Genomic DNA, 13,888 nt, shown 5'->3' with positions numbered 1-13,888 from the left:
GGTGCCAGATTCTAAATAAGTTCTTGGGAAATATGCCAGAAAATGCCCAGATTGATAATGTTTTGTGTATAAAATTAATTAAGACATTCTTATTAGACTGAAAGATAAATTTCCAAATACAGGCAATTCTGGCTCTTTCAGTACTTAAGACTGTTCCCTATGGTTAAAGGTATATATGACATGCCTATTTTTTTACTTCATATTTTTTTTCTTTAACTTTAAATACACAGTAGTTGAATTTTTCCTTATTAAATATACAATATACAGTAAGAGAAAAGAGTGTGTATGATGCATGTGCACTTCTGTCTGCGCACACACACACACACACACACACACACACACACCATTTAAAGATATGTAATTCCAACAGCAATTCTGTGACAGCAATTGGATGTCCTATAATTTGACACCTAGAGTTAGAGCAGACACATAGGTCAAGGGCTTAGCCCCACAAGACTGCCTCCACAACAGATGCCAGCCAGGAGTTTAAAGTATCCCAAAGCTACCTACACTTCTACCCCGCTGACTCCAAATTCAGGGATTCCCATGACTGCTCACCACCACCCCCAGGTGTGATAATTCTCTAGCATGACTGACTGGACTCAGGAAAGCGCTATGCTACCTACTCAAGCTTTATTATAAAGGGGCAAAGTATGGGACGCAGGGAGTGCAGAGCTTCCATGGCCTGCCTGGGTGTGCCACCCTCTCAGCACATTGGTGTGTTCACCAACCTGGAAGCTTCTTGAGCCTGGTTGTTTCAAGATTTTTTATGGGATTTCATTGAGTAGGCATGATTGATTAAATCATTGGCTATTTAATTGAAAATCTTTAGTCCCTCTCCCCTCCCTGGAAATTGGGGGATAGGCCCTGAAAGTTCCAACTCTATAATCACCTTGGCTGGTTTTTCTGGTGACCAGCTTCTATCTTGATGCTACCTAGCATCTCCCAACCCACCAAGAGTCACCTCATTAGCATAAACTCAAGTGTGGTTGAAAGGGGCTCAGGAATGACAAAAGACATTTCTATCACTCAGCAAACTCAGGAGGTTTCAGGAACTCTACCAGGGACCAGGGACAAAGATCAAATAATTTTTTTATTATACCACAAGAGAATAAAAAAGTGAAAACATAATACCCAACGCCTAATTAAGAAATAGAATACCAAGGTACCTTTTTAAGTCTCTTATGTCTCTTTCTTAATGTATTCCCCCTTCTTCTTTCCCAGAGGAAACCACTATCATGAATTTTATATTATTCGTTACCTTGCTTTTCTTTAGAGTTTAGTTAATTATAAGGCTACCTAGGTGTATCCCCAAAATATGCACTGTGTCTTTGCTTTTTTTTAACCTTATTATGAATGTAGTTATTTTGCATGTATTCTTTTGTAACTAAGTTTTTTTTTCCATTTAACACTGTTTCTAAGAGTAATCCAAATTTATGCATGTAGCTATAGTTCATTCCTTTTCACTACCATATAATATTTTGTATTAGAAATACAACACACTTGAGTTATCTGCTATATTGCTTACTATTATGAACTAAACTTATCAGCATTCTCAAACATGTGCAAATGTTTCTCTGGCTAATATGCCTAGAGGTGGTGTTATGGACTGAATTGGGTTTCCTCAAAATTCAAATGTTGAAGCCCTTACTCCTAATACCTCCCAATATCTCAGAATGTGACTGCATTTGGAGATAGGGTCTTTATTAATAAAGAGGTAATTAAGTTAAAATGAGACCTTTGATGATGGTGGAGTGGCGAGGGTGCCCTAGTCTGGTCTGATTGTTGTCCTTATAAGAAGAGGAGATTAGGACATACAGAGAAATGCTGGACATGTGCATGCAGGGAAGAAAGGCCAGTGAAGACACTGCAGGAAGACATCTGCAATGCCTGGGAAGAAACCAAACTTTATTCTTGGACTTCTAGCCTCCAAAACTCAGAAAATAAATTGGTGTCTAAGCCACCCAGTCTCTAGTATTTTTGTTATGGCAACCCTAGCAAACAAATACAGTTAGAATTGCTAGATGGTAGGATTATGCACAAGTTCAGTTAGTAACGCCAATATTTTTTTAAAGTACTTGGACTGATTTACAATCCTACTGGCATGTATGAGAATTCTTGTTCTACATCCTCACCCAAACCTGATATTGTCAGACTTTACTTTCTCCAGTCTGTTGGAAAGGAATGGAATGTTATTGTCATATTAATTGCATTTTCCTGATAATTAAGGAAAGTTGAATATCTTCATGCGTTTCTTGTTTCTATATCAATAAAATGCCTGTTATATCTTCGTCCACTGTTCTGTTATGTTATTTGTTTTTTTATTACTGATGGGTAGGAGTTAATTTTAATGAAAGTTAAGATTTATCCTTTAATAACCTGTCTTCTTTTATGTCTTATTTAAGAAATTCTTCCCAACCTCCAGAGTAAAAGAATATATTCTCTCATTTTTTTTCTGAATGTTTTACATTTGAATCCTTAATGTACCTGGAATTGATTTTTTTTTAAGTTTGGTTTGAGGTAGATATATAGTTTCATTTTTTTCCCATGCTAATAACAGTTGTCCTAGTCCTATTTATTGAATAGTCTTTGGCAGCTCTGTTATACATCACGTCTGCCTATGATGTGGTTCTCTTTCTTGTCTCTAATTATGATTTTTGTCTACCTCTAGACCAGCATCACATTGTCTTAATTCCTATGGTTTTATAATAAATCTTAATATCTGGTAGTAAGTGGATTCTTTTGTTTTAAATTTTATATATATATATATATATATATATATGTATATTTATTTATTTAACAATTGATATGTGTATGATCTTGAACCTTTCAAATGTGGAGAATATACTTCACACACCCCATCCCACTCTCAGCCAGAATTATTTTAAAGCAAATCTTAGCTGTCACTTCATCTAATATCCAGTGTTCAGATTTTTCTAATTTTCTCAAAAAAATTATTTTCATGCTTGTTTCTTTGAATTGGGATCTAAACTATATCTATACATTTCATTTGATATTTCTTATGTCTCTTTTAATATTCAACTAGCTCTCTTCCCCTCTCTTTCCTTGACATATATTTGTTATAGAGATTGGGTCATTTGTCTAGTTGAATTTCCCATATTCTGGATTTGGCTAATTTCATCTTCGTACTATCACTCAATCTGTTCTATCATGTGTATTTCCCATAAACTGCTATTTAATGGTAGATGATTGACTAGATTATAGCTTGACTTTTTTTTCCAGAAAGTGGGGCAAAATACTTATGTGGTAGCCTATAAACATTTTATTGCATTCATATCAGGAGGTGAAAGTCTTCAATAATATTTTTCAAAGTGTCCTAATATACATGATTAAGGATTATAAATGTGTTCTGTAGTCTTTTCATCTCTAATCTTCCTGTTTTTACAGATGGGAAAACTAAGGCCTAGAGAGTTAAATATTTGCCAAAGACAACCAGCTAACTTAATAGAAGTAGGGCTTTTTTCCACCTAATACTCCTTTCAGAATTTTGCTTCAGTTGTATATGCCTTCGTCTGAAGGTTTTCATGCATCAGAATAATGTCAGAGGTGGTCAGGATGGCATTTCTGCCTGTTCCAACTAGAGATTTTGTGACTGAGAAGGTAAGACACAGTACATGTGTAACTGTGTAAAGTTTACACACTAGTAAACCACTCCCTTGAGTGGTTCTGTTTTTGCATTGCCAGTGTGATAGCTAAGACTTGAGTTTGAAAGTAATAGTCAGAGGGGCCTTAGACAGGACCTAAGCCTGAAGCTTGGTAAATCCAGGATAGGAAGAATGCAAGAAAATCTTTATAGGCTACAATAGTATTTAGTTATTTGGTCCTAAATAATTGTTTTTGTGTGTGTAGAATTGTTCACCTCATATCTTTTTTTTAAAATAAATTTATTTGTTTTATTTATTTATTTTTGGCTGCGTTGGGTCTCCGTTGCTATGTGCAGGCTTTCTCTAGTTACGGAGAGCGGGGGCTACTCTTCATTGCGTTGCGCAGGCTTCTCATTGCAGTGGCTTCTCTTGTTGTGGAGCACGGGCTCTAGGCATGTGGGCTTCAGTAGTTGTGGTGCATGGGCTCAGTAGTTGTGGCACACAGGCTTAGTTGCTCCGCGGCATCTGGGATCTTCTTGGACCAGGGCTCGAACCCTTGTGCCCTGCATTGACAGGCGGATTCTTAACCACTGCACCACCAGGGAAGCCCTCATTTCTTTTTTTTATTATTATTTTTAAATTTAATTAAATTTACTTATTTATTTTTGTCTGTATTGGGTCTTTATTGCTGTGTGTGGGCTTTCTCCCCTTGCGGCAAGCGGGGGCTACTCTTCCTTGTGGTGTGTGGCCTTCTCACTGCTGTGGCTTCTCTTGTCGCAGAGCACGGGCTCTAGGCATGCGGGCCTCAGTAGTTGTGGTGCACGGGCTTAGTTGCTCTGCAGCATGTGGGATCTTCCCAGACCAGGTCTTGAACCTGTGTCCCCTGCATTGGCAGGCAGATTCTTAACCAGTGCGCCACCAGGGAAGTCCCTTCATTTCTTTTTATATTGTTATGCTTTGTTTCCCATTTTAGTTTTTACTTGTCTTATAAATATTAGCTGTAAATTCATACTAATTTGAAGAAAATGAATTAATGTAACAAAATATAGGAAATGAAAACTAGAGGGAAGTTACATTCCTCTACAGCTTACCTAACTGAACAGATGCTGTGAAATCAGTGATGTGAAAAATCTTCTAGAAATCTTCACAGAAATATCTTGAGTTGCTTCATCTTTTGATGTGTAAAAGTGGACTGTAGTGGCAGGCTCACTGCTTTCTTTTTAGTGAACTGACGGGAATTTGCAAAAACAGTGATTGTAGGTATATGACAAATAAATTTATCATTTAAAGCCATTGCCTTGATCATTTTTTAATACAATAGAAATGAGCTGATATGGAGAAAGGAAGGTTTATGACTAAAATAAAAGTTTCATGAAATAATACCTTTACTTTGTAAGGGAAAAACATTATTACATACAATTTCACTAATGTTTAAATGCAACATAGAGAAATAATCCCAAATAAACACAATACAAGTAAAAATCGGGACCATTTTATTTAATGTGATTAGTATGCTGTCTGTTCATTCCAGTCTGAGATACACAAGGTCAGTTCTCACATATCCGATTAACCCTGTTTCTTTCCTTTGTTTTTAATTGGATAAACTATTAAAGCACTAGTGAGTAGTACTACACTAATTCTGCTTTTCAGTGGACAGTCTTATTTCATCCAAGAGGATGATAAATTTAATGTCTCATAATCATTCTTTAGTGTTTATGAAAAGTAAGCTGTAATATTTCGTATTCTTTAATTACCAAGTGTGTATAACTCAATTTTTGATTGAGTCTTAGAAAGCCAGTGAATCTACCAGATTTTTTTTCTTGAATGCATCAATTTTTTTTTTTCTGGGATATAATGGTTAAAAGTTTGAGACAGGCTGGAAACAGTAAAAAATAGACAAAATATATGAAACAATGTTTTTAAAGACACTGGACATCTGTCAGTGAAGAACAGGCAATAAAGGACATGAATTCTGAGTGAGAGGAAACAAACAAGGTGAATTCTGTGATGACTCCAGCTTACTGCCTTGAGAGAATTTCCAGGCCTCAGCACAGCCATGGGGACCACAGGAAGAGCCTGGTGGGGTCCCTCGTTTGATAAGATAGAGCTGAGAGCCGGTGAAACCAAAGTGGCTAGAGTTTGCAGCACAGAGTACTAGAGAGGAGAGCGCTGCACAGAAAGAGAACTCTGGAAATCTGGAAAGAATCTCCCTTGAGTTTTCAGGTGAGTTCTGATCAGTGCATGCAAGTGAGGAAATTACCTGAGGCCAAGAAAAGGACCACCTGAAAGTATTAGAGGTAATAGACCCCAGCTCAAAGAGGGCTGGAAATAATGGCTGTTCCCACAAGACATACTGGAAAAGCATCATTCACAGAGCAGTGGATAGAGTACATAGAAGGGTCTTGCCTCAATTGTGGGGAATAATTAGCCCTAGGCTGAGCACTGTTGTGTCTTGTATTTAAAGCAAGATCTGAAAACATCAAATTGTTCCTCAGTAAGTGTGCCAGAACAAAGACTTCCAGGAATACAAAAATATCCAGTACCTAGAAAGGTAAATCTTTCATTGTCTGGCATCCAATCAAAAATTACCAAAGATGCAAATAAGTGGGAAAATAGGACCCATACTAAGGAGACAAATCAATTGAAACTGATCCAGATGTTAAAATTTGCAGACATTATATTGTAACTATTCCATATATTCAAAAAGTTAAGTAGAGACATGGAAGATAGACCAAACTTCTAGAGATGAAAACTGCAATGTGCGGAATATAAAACACTGGGTGGGATTAATGGCAGATTTGACATTTCAGAAGAAAAGATTTATGAGTTTGAAGACATGTCAATAGAAACTATCCAAAATCAAGCACAGAAACAAGACAATGAGTAAGCTGTGCACAACTTTCTAATACGCCTGTAATAGGAGACTAAGAGATGGGGAAAGAAATCTGAAGAATTTATTGAAGGAAATAGCTTAAAAGTTTTTTTAAATTACAGAAACTGTAAACCCACGGATCTAAGGAGATCAATGAACCCCAAGCACAAGAAGCATGAAAACAACTACACCAAAGCACATCATAATCAAATTGCTTAAAACCAGTGATAAAGATAAAATCTTTAAAAACACCAAAGGAAAAAAGGCATTGTTTCCAAGATGAGAATGACATCAGATTTCTTTTAGAAAATATTCAATTGAGACATCAATAGACAAACTTAAGTAATGTATTAGAAAGAACCCTGTCAATCTAAAATTTTATGCCCAGGAAAATATTTCAAAAACAGGTGAAATATTTTTCAGACCAAAGCTGAAAGAATTCATCACTAGCAGATCTGTAATGCAAGAAATGTTAAAGCAAGTCCAGTCTTTCAGGCAGAAAGAAATACACTAGAGACTGGCAAACTATAGTCTGCAACCTTGTTAGTTTACTGCCTGCAATGTAAGAATAGTGTTTACATTTTTTAAATGTCATTTAAAAATATCTCCAGAGATTGTCAAATGCTTCTTGGGGTGCAAAACCGCCTCCAGTTGAGAACTACTGGCTCTATATACCCCAGTTAAAATGCAGAGATTGTTGGATTGGATAAGAGAGCAAGACCCAATTATATGCTGCTTATAAGACACAAATACGTTAAAAACAAAAAAATGCAAAAAGAAATGTGATGGTAACACCAATCAAAAGAAAGCTAGAGTGACTATTGTTATTAGATAAAATAGATTTCAGAACAAAGAATACTGCCAGGTGTAAAGAATGTAAAATGATACAACCACTTTGGAAAACACTTTGTCAGTTTCCTGTAAAGTTAAACATGCATCCATATGATCTAGCCATTCTACTCTTAGATATTTACCCAAGAGAAAAGGAAATATTTATCCATGCACAGACTTTTACATAAATGTTCATAGTAGCTCTATCATTTTGTAATAGCCAATATTAGAAATAACCAAAGTGTCCATCAACAAGTGAATAAACTGGTATATGATAGAAAACATACAATGGAATACTATACAGCAATTAAAAAGGAATGAACTATTGATACATACCACAACATTGATGAGTTTAAAAAATAATTATGCTGAGTGAAAGAAGACAAATGATTCCATTTATCTAAAATTCTAGAAAATGCAAACTATATGGAGACAGAAGATCAGTAATTGCCGCAGAAAGGCAGGGGTGGGGGAGAGCAGGAAGGAGGGCTTACCCAGGGTACCATGAAACTTGGGGATGGTGGGGATATTCATTATTCTGATTCAGGTGAAAGCTTCTTGTGTTTATAAAAGATCAAATTGTACATTTTAAATATGTGTGGTTCACTGTATGTCAGTTATACCTCCATAAAGCTTTTACAAAAGTTTGTGCCGGAAAAGTTAAATGTACAATATCTTTATTTCTTTCAGAATATCTTAATTTTTTCCATATGTTGTGAAAACTTGGGGAGCATGTAATAGCTGGGGTGATTACTGCTATGACAGCAATGACTTTTAGAACTTTCAGATGTGTTTGAATGTTGAAATAAATCCCTGTAGTTGTTAAGGTAGTTCATCAAGAATGCTGAAAATATCAGTTAAGTATGTCATGTTATTACTTAGATATCGTCTTTGGAACTATTTGACAAATAGCAATTGCTTTTCAACTAGGAAAAAAATAGTTGACCAAGTAGTACTAAATATTTAATAAAAATAAACTTTCACTGTGTTTTTCAATACCTCAGTGAAATCACCAGAATGTCTTTGGATAACAGAATTTTCTTATATTGTACGTTAGTTGATAATGACTGAAGCTGGTATTGGGTGCATGGTGATGTTCATTACACCGTTGTCTCTATTCTTATTTTAGTTTGAAATTTTTCATCATAAGACATTTTAAAACATATATTACCCAGCAATATATTATCTACTCTAAATATATCTAATTCAGTTTTGTGTGAAGTTACGTATAAACAACATAACATATCCTGTGCGAACTGATCTTGCTACATATATCCAAGAAACTAAAAGCTATGCAGCTTATTATCATCAAATTGGATTTTGAAATCTTTGTAGACTTGTGATGAGTATTGCTTCTAAATGTTCTGCAGTAGTAAACAAATGAGCTACTGTGCTGGCACTCTGCATGTTTTTTTTTATTAATTAGATACAAAGTTATACACATCATATCCAAACATGCTGTAAGAAAATATGTGAAGCATTTTCTGTCTCTCAATATGCTTTAATGATGATAGTAAGATTTTATCATTAACAATTGTGGAAAGACTAAGAAATTAGACTGGAAACTTGAATGCATTTTTTTCCCCTTTCTTTATCAATAAATTCAGCAGGTTGTTTCCAAGGAGATTTAATTTTGAAGATTTTAAGCTTTTATTTAAAAATACCATTGGCAGTTTAATAAACCCACATATTAAATTATCTTCATTATAATCTCGTGTACTTTCTTTTTTTCCGCTGTAGAATGTGGCTTGCATGAAATCAAAATTTGCTGTTTAAAATAAATATTTTTCTCCTTATTGCCACTATTTTACACCCCAGATCCAGCAGTTGAACTTGAACAGTTTTCAATTCATCATTCTTTATTCTTTTTGCTTAAAAAATATGGTTTAAGTGCAGTTTGTATTAGTTTTATTAAAATGTTACAATTCACAAGTTCAAAAATATCACACTAGATGTTTCCTGACCATCTTTCAAATCAAATGAGAAGACAGCAACCACTTCATGTTTTATTTATCACATTCTCTCCATTAATTGTTCCTTGTAACAGTTGCCACTGCTGAGCATGGTATTTGTGGCAGTAGGTACAGTCCTTGCTCACACCTTGAGTAAGTTGCTCTGGCATTTTCTATGAAAAAGATTTGCTGATTTCAGTCCATAATTAGCTTGTGACCTGTTGTTTTTCAAAGCACTATATTACGCCATTTGATTTGCATTTAGAGGCAATATGAGACTTTGCTTAGTCTCATTTGAATGTTATGCTGAGTCTTTCCATATCTACATGTCAAATAGGAGGGTCAAATACATACTTAGTATGTAATTCATGAGTAGTATAAGTTGTTTAATATGTGTTGAAACTTTCACTTTAACAAATATTGAACGCCTATACAGTATGCCAAGTGTGGTGCTAGGCACTTTTACATTTGCTTTCTCATAGATTGCCATAAAGGTTATAGAGCTTGCCCATGATCATGTGGTTGTTTAGTGAAAGAGCCAAAGAACTATGACATGCATTCAAGTGTCCTTTGCACTATACCATGATTCTAATCATTAAGAGTGGAATGAGATTTTCACAATTAATAGTTGCAATTTTTAACAGTACTATTATGGTTTAAATTTTCACATTAAACCAGAAAGTATTCAACATCTAGTAATTTCTTTTAAAATGAAGCTTATTTAATAAGCTGAAAACACTACCAGTGTGTAAAACCCTAATCTAGTTAGCAATTAGGTGAATTTTCTCCATTAATACCGCATGGCCTAACAGGCTGCATTGTCTTCAGAGCAACAACAACAACAAATCTCATATATCTAAAATCTGAAAAGTTAAATCAGCCTAAATGATTTGCATTACAGGAACAAGATATAGTTATGGTCTTTTTAAAAAAGTGTGTCAATAGGAACTTGATGCAATTCTGTTTGCAATCGGCCACAAGGAAAGTGAATCAACTTCCTCTTGCTTCAGCCCAAGGGTGTGGCATGTGGTCTTGAACAACTAACTTGCGACCCAGATTTCTTTGAAGGACTCCTCTAGAGAACATAAGTGCATGTATACTGTAGTCGTATGCTGTAATCATCAGAGTCTTAGCAACAGCTAAATCCATCTCAGCTGAGAGCCCATGGTTTTGGTTTTTGTTTGTTTTGTTTAGTTTTGGTTTTTTCCTTAATGTCAGGATTTCTGTGTAGTTTTGACTGAAGGTCAGGTAGTCTCATTCTAAGTTTGTGTTCCTTTCCTCAGATAAACTTTAGCTCTGCTCAAGTGGTATAAAATTTCAGTTGTTATTACATGTTTTAATACATTGATTGAGGCTCTGGTATGCACAAAGCTCCAATCTAGGCAATGGAGTTGGTGAGGGGCATGGGAAGGGGTGAGACAAATGTAGCTTGGAGTGCATACTTTGGGCATTCCCTGTGGGCACCCGGATTCAGATAACTAGGTACATCTGGCATACTCGTAGGGTGGCCCCAGAAACGTTTTACAAAATTTGCTGAGGTAACTTATGCAAGGCAGATCATCTTAAGGGAAAAAGAAACGAGCTGGACCAATACTAAAACCATTGTTGGAGTGAAGGAGGGATTTTGAATGTGATGGTATGGCTGTACCTCAAATTTGCCCTGGTTCAAACTCCCAAGAGCATATCTGATGCCCAGGGAGCTAGAGGGCTCTAAGTGAATACAGTTGAAAGCTACTTCACTAAATACGTGATGCTCAAGTAACCTTCCTTTGGGACCTCTTTTAACAGTGTGTCACAAAGAAGAAAGCCATTCTTTACTACCTTGGCACCTAAGCTCATGATGATATGAGAATAGAGGGCTCAGGGGAAGAAAGGAAGAGACACAGTGACTCACTTGTCATCTGGGGTAGCCACATCGCTATAAAGGGAGTGAATTTGTTACTGAGCCTGTGAGAAACATCCCTGGGGATTCAGAGCACTTCTTAGTAATGATGGGGAGGTTCTCCTGAAGCTGCAAATTCTGCACTTGCTGGTGAGGCGGTGAATCATTTAGATTCACATATTAATGGTATTGTGACCTCATCTGTATCTGTGGGCTGCTGGGGCCTGGGGAAATATGGGTTATATAAAGATGAAAAAACGTCCCTGCCTTCAAAAAGGGCTCACTTTAGTGGGGAAAAAGACATGGTCATTTGGATAAAAGTAAAATGCAATATATTCAATATTGTAAGTGATGTACTACACCAGGTACCTTATTGAATGACACATATGAGTATTTGCATCCTATTCTGTAGAAATTGGGGCACCATTAAATGTTTTTAATTAAGGGAGAGTTATCAGATCTACGTTAGAAACGTTTCTGACTAGCTGGTTTGGCAGAAGGATTGAATGAGAAGAAGCTACAATCAGGGAGACTGGTAGTTCAAGCAAAAGGTAAGTAGGGCCTAAACTAGGTCCATATCAATGTGAGTAGAGAAGGGGTTGGATTAGAGATCTTTAAGAGGACTGTGTATTTTATTAGATATTCAAGTGATAGAGAGAGCTTTTAAAATAACTCTAAAATCTCTAGAGACTGTATCATACATTAAAAGATACAGATTCTGGTGCTAGACTGCCTACATTAGAATCTTGGCTCTGCTATTAACGGGATAGCCTTGGGCAAATTATGTATCTCTTCCATCTCAATCTTTTCATCTATAAAGTAGGGAGGATAATAGTACCTACACTCCATACAGCCATTCTGTGAAAAGATATAATTTAATACCATAAGTCCTTAGCAGAGGGCCTTGTACTCAAGTTTGTTTGCTATTGTTATCCTAGCTGGGGTGACTAGATGAACAGTGATAAAAGTCAGGATGAGAATACAAAGACTTGGCAGGCTCAGAGGACAGAGAAAACGGTGAGTTCACTTTTGGATATACTGAGTCTGGAATTTCTGACACACAGTGTTTGTTGAATAACAATAGAAATGAGTGGGTTTTTGTTTTTTAAAGAACTGTGGTTATGTGCCAGGCACTGTTATAAGCTCTTTACCTGTATAATCCCATTTAATTCTCCACAATGCTGTCAGATAATTTATATTATTTCCATTTTACAGTTTATTTAGCAAAAGAGTAAACAGGCTTGTGGCTTAACAATATTAACAAAAACCTCGGGGCTTCCCTGGTGGCACAGTGGTTAAGAATCCCCCTGCCAGTGCAGGGGACATGGGTTCAAGTCCTGGTCTGGGAAGATCCCACATGCCGCAGAACAACTAAGCCTGTGCGCCACAACTACTGAGCCTGCGTGCCACAACTACTGAAGCTCGTGCGCTTAGAGCCCGTGATCTGCAACAAGAGAAGCCACCGCAATGAGAAGCCCTCACACTGCAACAAAGAGTAGCCCCCGCTCACCGCAACTAGAGAAAGCCCGTGCACAGCAACAAAGACCCAACACAGCCAAAAATAAATAAATTTATATAAAAACCCCCAAAAACCTCATTCCCAGAAGGCAAAGGAAGTTGTGATTTACTCTGCTAGTAGTAAGTGAGAAAGTAGATCAGCTGGAATTGGACCCAGACAATCTGATTTCCACGCTGGTATGCTGAACCACTATAATGGCTCAAACCATTTTGAACCTCTGGCTTCTAATATCTCTTAACACTAGAGTCTATTAAGATACAGTGTCCTATTTTACATAGTGTTAAATGTTTAATAATAAAAATGCCTGACATTAAGTGAATGGCTACTATATGCCAAGCATTATATGTATAATCTTCAATCTCCACAATAACCTGTCAAGATATTATAATCGATATTTTACTGCAGTGGAGACTAAGGCTCAGAAATGTTCAGGAGCTTGCCCATAGTTGCATAATTATGGAGAGATTTGAGCTCCTCTCTGTTTATTCCTGAAGTCTGTTTCATTTCTGTATCATTCATGTAGTAATCTATCATGGAAATTTAGCTATATTACATTTAGTGTATCATGTCATTGTGTTTTCCAAATGATAGCATGAGTTCCATGAATTCTACAACCACCTTATGAAGTTTGAGAACCAGTTTTAATTATGGATGTGTAGTTAAAAACTGGGATAGTATTTTTCAAACTTTAGTTACATAGGAATTGTGTATAGGGTCTGAGACCTTGCCCCACATGTATTGAATCAAATTTCCAAGGGTGAGTCTCAGAAATCAGATATTTAAAAGGATGGGATGTGTTCTTAATCAGGTTCCCAGAGGACTATATTCCGAATAACACTGTAAGGGATGGGGCTAGTTCACGTACCCTTGGCATCTGAGCTCTCTGGTTGAAGTCTTATTGTACTTGCATTGTCAGCACCATACAGTTTATTAACTCTTAATTATTATTTCAGAGCTTCTCTCATTAATTTAGCTGAGAGCAAGCATTTAGCTAAGAACCTTGAAGCAGTACGTATTCTGTCTCCTGTTCTGCCACATATTATTTCCCACTGTCTGCACCCCTTTTCACTGATGAAGCTCTAGGCACGCTATATGGTAGGACTTGTGTTTAACAGAAAGTGAAGTGTGATGCTGTACAAGAGGGAAAGAGCATCGCAGTACAGTGAAAATGAGAGATCTGGCTTCAAATTCAACTTGTACCTCTGAGCGTTGATTCCCTCATCGGTA

The sequence above is a fragment of the Stenella coeruleoalba genome (genome assembly GCF_951394435.1).
Source record: "Stenella coeruleoalba genome assembly, chromosome: 4".
NCBI lineage: Eukaryota > Metazoa > Chordata > Mammalia > Artiodactyla > Delphinidae > Stenella > Stenella coeruleoalba.
Note: the sequence above shows the minus strand (reverse complement) of the source record.